Source organism: Dipodomys merriami, unplaced genomic scaffold (assembly GCF_024711535.1).
Source record: "Dipodomys merriami isolate MVZ:Mamm:240054 unplaced genomic scaffold, mDipMer1.0.p SCAF_341, whole genome shotgun sequence".
In the NCBI taxonomy this organism is placed as follows: Eukaryota; Metazoa; Chordata; class Mammalia; order Rodentia; family Heteromyidae; genus Dipodomys; species Dipodomys merriami.
The window spans coordinates 682,843-692,651 of NW_027204949.1; positions in this window are offsets into that span (position 1 = coordinate 682,843).

Below are 9,809 nucleotides of genomic sequence, written 5' to 3' on the forward strand. Positions count from 1 at the left end.
ATCACACAGACACCATTCCCAAATTACTCAAGCTGATTCAAAACTTTGGCAAAGTAACAGAGTATAAAATTAACTCTCAAAAATCAATGGCTCTTCTGTATGCTAACAACGAGAAAAATGTGGCTGAAATTAGGAAAGCAATTCCATTAGTAATAGCCCCACAAAAAATAAAATATCTAGGAATTAACTTAACCAAAGAAATGAAGGACCTCTATGATGAAAACTTTAAAAACTTGAAAAAGGAATTCAAAACAGAACTTAGAAAGCAGCAAAAACTCCCATGCTCCTGGACTGGAAAGATCAACATCTTGAAAATGGCTATCTTCAAATCCAAGGCAATAACTATCAATATTCCATCCTCATTCTTCAAGGAAATAAAAGAGGCAATCCAAAAATTCATATGGAACAATAAAAGACCCCGTATATCTAAAACGATTCTCAAGAGAAAGAAAAGTGCTGGAGGAATATCAATACCAAATTTCAAACTCTACTACAAAGCCATAGTAATAAAAACAGCTTGGTACTGGCACAAGAACAGAGCTCAGGACCAATGGAATAGAATTGAAAATCCAGAAATGAACCTATAGACCTATAGCCATCTAATCTTTGAGAAGGGAGCTAAAAAAATAGAATAGAAGAAAGACAGCATCTTCAGTAAATGGTGCTGGCAAAATAGGTTCATCCCTTCTAGAAAACTGAAGCTAGATCCCTTTACATCACACTGCACCAGAATTAACTCCAAATTGATCAAAGACCTCCGAATCAAAGCAGCCACTATGAAAACATTATAGGATGGAATAGGAGAAACCCCGGTATCCATGGCACAGGCTGAAATTTTCTTAATAGAGACCCAGAAACACAACACATCAAAGAAAGGTTGGACAAATGGGATTGCATGAAATTCCAGAGCTTCTCCATGGCAAAGGACATAGCTAGCAAGATCAATAGAAAGCCCACGGATTGGGAGAAGATCTTCACTAGCCATACAACAGACAATGGTCTCATATTTAAAATATAACTGGAACTCAAAAAATTAAATTCCCAACAACAAATTTTCCAAGAAACAACTGCCCAATAAATAAGTGTGCTAAAGACTTGAAGAGAAACTTCTCTGAAGAGGAAAGAAGGATCGCCAATAGTCACATGAAGAAATGCTCAACCTCTCTAGCCATAAAAGTAATGCAAATCAAAACAACATTGAGATACTGCCTCATCCCAGTTAGAATAGCTATAATCAAGAACTCTAATAACAACAGATGTTGGAGGGGATGTGGACAGAAGGGAACCTTACTGCATTGTTGGTGTGAGTGTAAACTTGTTCAACCACTTTGGAAAGTATTATGGAGGTTCCTCAAAAGACTCCACATAGATCTCCCCTATGACCCAGCAATCTCACTTTTGGCATTTACCCAAATGTTCACAAACAAGACCACAATAAAGCTACCAGCACAACAATATTTATTGCAGCTTGCAGCTTTACTTATCCTAGCTAAGATATGGAACCCACCCAGAAGCCCCTCTGTAGATGTATGGATCAGGAAAATGTGGTATATATACACAATGGAATTCTATGCCTCCATCAGAAAGAATGACATTGTACTATTTGTTACTAAATGGAAAGACTTGGGAAAAAATATATTAAGTGAGGTAAGCCAGGCCCAAGAAAACTTAGGTCCCATGGTTTCCCTTATTTGCAATAACTAGTATATGTCTGAGTCAAGCAGAAAAGGTCAGATAAGTTGATGTTAAGGAAATGAACCCCAAGATATGTATTTTAATGTTTTCTGTTTCTTTCTGGTGATTATTTCTGACACATTTATAAGATTATTTCTTTGTTTCTTGTATGTCCCTCCCCCATAGTATAAACCCTGCTTTCACTGTATTTGATGTTGTTATAATTTGTGGAGGGGAAGCGAAAAATCATTTAAATAGGTACACAGGTGGATCCATTTCAACAATGAGATGTACAAGTCGTTATATGGAAAAACGAACTTACAATTTTGGTGGGGGTTAACGAAGATTGGTTGGGGGGATGGGGAGAGGATGGGAAGGGGAAAAAAGGAGGAGGCTACAATGCTTGATAGGAAATGTACTCATTAACTTTCCTGTATAATTGTAATCACTCTGTACAGTATTTTCACAGTAAAAATTAAAATTAAAATTGAAAAAATCATCTAATGATTATTTTAGTATCATATTCTGTTTTAGTACTTTACTTTGTAACAGTTTTTAAATTTTTTCTTCTCTGCTGAAATTTATGTATTTAAATATTATCATCAAAGTATATCCTTTGGGTACTTGGGGCATATTTTACAAAGTTTTTAACCAATGGCTTTTAAGAATTCTTAATTGGTATATTATTTGGTTCATTTTTAATTTCAATTTAATTTTTATTGTGAAGGTAATATACAGAGGGGTTACAGTTATATAAGTAAGGCAATGAGTATATTTCTTATGGAAGGAACATTGTTATCCTCTCCATGGATTTTATTTGTACATTCAACTACTGTATTTTTATTTTTTTGTTCATGTATTTTCATTATAAAATCGATATACAGATGGTTTGCAGTTATTTAGGGCAACTAAACAGTACCATTCATTTTATTTTCTAAATTTCAAATTTTGAACCTCTTTTGTTTCTCTAGGATAATTCTTTTTTCATAGTTGTAGGATTAGTTAATTTAATTTTGCATGATTTTAACACATGTAAATTATTCAGACACATATATTTTGCTTTTAAAATATTTACCATGTGAATATCTAAAATTATTTGCTTAATTTACATATAGTAGGAGAATTTAAATAAATTTATTTTCTTATAGTTCTAAACATATTTTCCAGGTAACACATACTTACTATATTTCCAAGAAGCACATACTTTATTAAGAAAGACTTCATAACCTGGTCACTTTTTTGTAAATATTTGTACTTGAAATTAAAAAAAAGTTTGAGCTGGGCATGGTGATTTGTGGCTTCCATTTTCTAGCTATGGTAGTAGCTGTGAATAGGGTTTGTAATTCAGGAGAGCCTGAGAAACTGAGACCTCATTATAAAAATATCCAGATTGAAATAATTAGAGATTTAGCCATCCCTAGTGAGATATAGAGCAGCTGGTTATCACCAGTAACATCAATCTTTTGTCAAAATAAAATGATAAATGTTTCAAAATGTTTATTATTTAAAACTTGTTTGCAAAGGTTCTCACGTCTTCAATTTCTTATTTTTCAATTAGCTTAATATATAAGAATCCAAGTATTTGTGACTATTTTATTTCTACTAAGCTTTTAAATAGTACAAGCTATATTATGATTTCCTATATTAAATTACTTTTACCATTTGTGGTAAATTCTTTTTTTTAATATGATAATAATAATCCAAATGTGTGTATGTGCTATGTGTGTTTATGTGGTTTTTGTGTGTGTATGTTTTGTGTGTACTTTGTAATGCTTGGGATATCACAGCATTGTTTCACATATGCTAGACCAAGTTTTTACCACTGAACTATACTGTGCAGTTGTAATGTAAATAGTGCTTTAAATTATGACTTTTAAATTTTCATTACTAGTATGTTTTTTCAAATTTATATTTGCTACAATGTGATCCATATTCTATCCATGTTAGCAAATTTTATTGTTATTTTATTGTTATTTAGAATATTTCCACTTCCAAACTCTTGAGTTTTTTGATAAAGGTTTTACTTTGCTTCTTTTCTCTCTTCATTCATTTTGCCTTTAGAGTTTACCTATTCTTTCTCTTATTTCTTTGGTAATTAATTATCATATTCTTATTACAATTTCTTTACATTGTAACAGGTCTATACAATGCTTTATTTTCTATTTTATTTTTTCCCATCTTCTCTGAATCCCAGTCCACACTATTAGGTGGATTAAAAAGAAACTTGATTCAGGACACTTTAATTATTTTCCTCCTTCTCTTCTCTGAAGAATTTCTGTTTTTTGAAGCATAAAACAAATGACATACACAAAACAAATGACATACAGCTTGTATGTGGCCCATCATTCTATTCTATCCCCTCTCACTCTCCTCTGTAGTACAGCTCAAGTCATTATCATTCAGGTTTATTGTGCTATAGTGTTATCTAAATTTTAACTCATTCCTAAATTAGTTTTAGTTGTTTCAAGCATTCTCTTCAGACATTTTACTATATGTAATATCTGGAATAGTGTGCTTTCACAAGTGCAAAATAAGAGTGACTATCAAACATCTAGATAATTCTGTAGAATATTGGTCCACCTGCTCAATAAACTTGTATGTAAATTCAAGGAATACAGATCAGTCAGAACAATTTTGTAAAATGGTGTAGCTTGAGCCCTCATACTAGATTTGAACCATATTACCATGTTTAGTAGTGAAAGAACAGACACATAGAAGAATATGACAGATTTATCAAAAATAAATTCCTAGTTTTATGATCAACAGATTTTGAAGAGGATGTCATGACTTTATGAAATAAAAATAGAATCTTAAATCTTAGACTACTTCCTCAAACCTTATACAAATTTTTAAAATAAAAAATGTTTATCAATCTAAATGTGAGATATAAAAACCTATAAAACGTAAAGGTAAAAATTCATGAAATTGGATCAGTTTCCAAAAATATGACATGGAAAGCATTAGTGGCTAAAGAAAAGAAGTATATACTGGTTAATATAAACTGATAACCTTTTATAATTCTATGAAAGAAGTGAAAATATATCCAACAGATAGAGGGCACATATTTGTTAATGCTGCAATGTTAATGCTACAATGATCTTGAGTCTTAAGTACTTTTATATCTTCTAATTCTATATAATTTTTTCCAGAACAGGATATTTATTCAAAGAACATATGTAAATTAATAGTCAATAGGAGGAGCATATGAAATAAGCTCCTTTTTAGTTTCTAAGAAAAAATAAAATGAAAACTCACTAGTATGACCAGAATATAAAAAGATGACACAAAATATAGTAATGCATTTGTGGAGAAATTGATATACTCCACATAGTAGATTGATTTGTATAATACTGCAATCATTTTATCAAGCAAGTTTTCAAGTCTTCAAAAGGTCAAAGAGAATTGTATATGATTCAGCCATTACACTTCTATATATGTATTAATGAGAATTAAAAAAAAAACCTTGTTTGGACATAGAATGTAGTTCATTGACAGTGCACTTGAATAGTCTGTGTGAGACCTTGGAAATCATCCCCCAAAACGAATTTTGAATTGACACATTATAGAGGATGTATGCTGGACAAATTCTTGTAAGTGAATTTTACATCTATTTTAATGTCTGTTCTAAAATTTACAGCATTTCTTTTTGAAGAAATGCAAGTGAAAATTAGGCTTGGAAAATCTATCATTGTACAATTCACTTCCAAAGCACTAAAATGTATACTATAGAAGGAAATAATATATGGCATGTGAAATATATGTCAGCAAAAAAATAACTATTGTTAAAAATACTTCACACAAATTGCAGAATACCTAAAAAGATGTTTTCCGTGTTGGCTAAAAACTATTTCTAAACTACAGCTTTTAGAACAAAGATTTGATTTCTGTTTATTTTGAGTTTTTTGGTCTTTTTATTTTATTTTTACAGAGATAACTCAATCAAAAAGTGTATGCGATAACTGGAATACCTAGGAATTATGCATCACTTATAAGTAATTGATAACATTTTCTGGAAGAAACTTTAAGCAAATGACAGAAGACTCAAATCTGTGCACCTGCGTTTTATGAAAGCCATATGTTACTTGCTCAATTCAATTGCTTTTCTCTACTTTGCTAGGAAAAAAAAGTATTCTCAAGATAAGAGCCAATAGCAATGAAAAGAAAAAAATACACTATTATCTTGATTTATTTGTGAAAATAACAAATGAAATAAAGCAATTCCATTTAAGGGACTCCAATATTAGTATCTATGAAGATGTTCCTGAATGCCAACATCCACTGAATTTTTGGAATTTTAATTTCTACCAACAGATTAAAACTAGAACAAGAAAACAAACACAGTCTTAGAGTAACCAGCCTTGGAATAAATTTCTTAATTGCTCTGAAATTACAAAAGAATTGATACTATTAAAAATGATTCTTTCCTGTGGAAATCATTTAAAAATGTTTAACACTTATTATAATTCAAATAGCAAACAAGAGTAATTTTTACATTATCATAGCAAATATTATTTTATTACTATCATAAAATGGAATAAAAGACCAGTGTCAATATGTTATCATTATTCTTAATTCCTAATCATTACCTAATATCTTAAACAATCTAAATAGTCATGTATTTAACATAGATATAAATATTCTATACTTTTACTTAATATTTTCCAGGGGAATGTATTCAGGTTTCTGAGAAATTTTCACAGCAGTTAAAAGATGCTTTTGTGAAATTACTGTAATATATTTTGTTGCTGCTGCTGTTGTTGTTGTTTACAAGGCCTGTGCATTGTCCCTAAGCCTTTTTATGCTCAATACCAGCACTCTACAACTTGAGGCACAGAACTAATTCCTGTTTATAGTGGTTAATTGGAGATAATAATCTAATAAGTAATTTTCTGTCTGGGCTAGTTTCAAAAACAAATCTAAGATCTCATTAACCAGAATAGCTCCATTTATAGGCGTGAGGCACTGGCACTTGATTTGATGTATTTTTAAAATTTTAAACATGGTTTAAGATGTTTGTTTCATTATAATGTACATAGTTCTACACATGAATTTAGATTGATGTATATATTTCTGATGACAAATAATCCCTAAAAATGTGTGTCTTTCTATACACACACACACACACACACACACATATTTCTGAAGACATACACCTTCTAGAACTTTATGCTACTATTTTTCTTTACCTTTTTTTCATTTCAAAGATATACAGCCTATTTTTCCAAAAGTTTCCTAGAATAAAATGACTAACCTTCAATAGAAAGTAGTTTATTACTTTCAAAGGAATTTTAGATATACACATGATATTGTAGTAACATTTCTAGCATATTACTTGAAATGATTCTGTTCAAACTCTTAAATATTTGTGTCTAGTGGTGGGGAGAGAGGAAGTGAATTCATACTGGTTAAGAATTTGCAATACTTCAAAAATCTATTCCATAATTTGTTATAAGCACATAGTCAAGTTAACTGTTATGGCTTAGTTTTTTTGTTACTTTATTTGTTCAAAATATTAATATGGATGTATGCACAGCAGTAACATTAAAATTATTAATCAAAAGAAAAATAATTGCAAAATCATAGATACATATCAGACTTTCAATAGTTAGCAATTATGATGCTAATATTAATTTTGATGATGGTGATGAAAACCACAGTGTACACTGATAATGACCATGCTGTGATTGAAAAGGAAAAGAAAAACTTTAAACAATTTTGAAGCTAGATTTCCCACATTGAATACATAATAATCAACAGCCTTGGATTACATAAAATAAGAATAACAAGACGAGAGTTTCAATATTAAGAAACGTAATCACATAAACAGGTAGAGACAGTAAAAACCCTAATGTAATTCCTACAGTCTCTTTCATGTATACCACTATTCTTGGTGGTATTGTTTTCTTATAAATAAAATCATTAATTTCCACATTTTGATGGAATAAGATGTACTTTTCAACTTAGTCTGATTAGTTCAAATAATATTCTCATATACATACTATTCAATACCAATGTTTTCCAATGATATATTAAGAGTATGTTCTTCAATACAGCTGTAAACACATGACACAATTTACAAAATACTACTTACATATCTGTAGTTACCTTAAAAGGACTTAAGCCTTAGAGCAAGGAGGTAAAATTTATTTTTAACTCTGCATGAAACAATTTGTGCCTTCATAACAACAAATTGAATTTGACTTTTTCCTTATTTTTAAGGTAAATTGGAAAATGTAAGGTCTCTTCACTTTTCTATTTTCTTGCTCTAGAAGTCCACAAATATATTCTTCATTATTTCTGATAGATTACATCCTTTTACAGATGAGAAATGTAAGGCCAACAGTCAATGTAGTAAGTAAAGAATGATAGCAGAATTTTTGTCTGAGGTCTTCACTCTGTGTGCTTACAAAGATAGTAATTTGGTGATGGAGAGGACCAATATGAAAAGTCTATGGGGAAAAAACATACTTTTTAGATGGTTGATTTAGGACTAGGTAACGGTGATAGGTAAATGAAACAGCCTGGTGTCAGGGGCATAAAAAGGAGTACATAGAAATCATATTTGTGACAGAACCTGAGAAAATCTTGATCATTCATCTGATCTAATGGGAGGGAGAAGAAGAGTAAGAAGAAATCTAAGGTGCTTCCACAGGTCTGGCTGGCAACTGTGTTAGTGATATTCTTAGTAATAAGGACCTCAGGTGGAAATGGTGGAGTTAGGAGATAAAACTCTGATAGTTCTAAAGTTCATATAAAACAGATGCAAAGATAGGTCTGTTTAGACATCATCAAAATATCCACGACCATAGATGTGAAAGAGGATAATATAATTGGGAGGGTATTATTGAAGGGAAGAGGAAAAGAAAAGTTCTCACACAAGTGTGAGCAATATTTGCACCAGTGTGGACAAGATTGGAAGAAAGAGAAAAAACAAGGAACCAAAAAAGTAATAAACACAGATTTTCCGAAGTAAAGGAAGGAAAGAATTTTCAGGAATATATTGAAGGAAATATGCTATTTGGAATTGAAAAGTAAAAGGACGGGCTGGGAAGGTGGCTCAATAGTAGAATAGCATGCCTGAGGTCCTGGTTTCGATTCCTCAGCACCACATAAGCAGGAAAAAAAAAGATGGAAGTGGCGCTGTGGCTGAAGTGGTAGAGTGCTAGCCTTGAGCTGAAGAGCTGAGGGATAGCGCCCAGGCCCAGTGTTCAGGCACCACAACTGGACCCCCTCACAAAAAAAAAGAAAAGAGAAAGAAAAGTAAAAGGATATAGACAAGTTTAATAAGAACAGTGTATTGGTAAAAGTCATATTGATAAAATTTTTAGGTATGAATGTGAAGCCATAAAATTCTGGATCCATGAATTCAACAGATCCTGTTGATTTAAATGCTGGGAGCAAATGCTTTTATCTTGACCTTAGCAAAATTATACAGATATAACTCTCATGAACTTTACTTAGAGGTATTCTGTGAATATTTTTGAAGACTTTGTTTAGCCAGCAGGTTAGAGATTGAACTACTGCACAGACAAGCCTGATTTGTCCTACAGTTCGAATGAGTGACCCATTTATCCACAACAGTTTGGGATTTTAATGAAATATCTTTAGATATGTTTTGATATTTTATCAGCCTACTCATTATAAATGTAGGAAAAGTAACACCAAGTATTAGGTTGAACATACAGCTTTACTGATGTGACTGAGACTCCTGGAATTGATTCTTCTTTAGAATAGAAAATGTCTCAATAGCCATTGACACATCATAACTGCCATATACTCTAACTCTAGTACTTCTTAGGGTATCTCCATACTGAAATAAATCAATCAACCAGCCACAAACTCTTATATGTAGGAAGTACTCTTATAAACTTCAACCTTTTATTGAATGGAAGAGTTGAGACATTACCCTCACCACTAGGATTAAATGCCTGAAGAGATAAGACATTTTGCTTTAATGCCTTTCTTTCATTTTCTTATACCCATTTGCAAGTAGGGAAGGATTCTGATGTAACAACAATACAATGGTGACTTGTTATAACACAACATCTAAGATCTAGTGTTAATTCGGATACTTACTAATTAGCTCCAGATTTTGTGGATATTTATATTTCTCCTGGGTAAACTAATGAACTCCA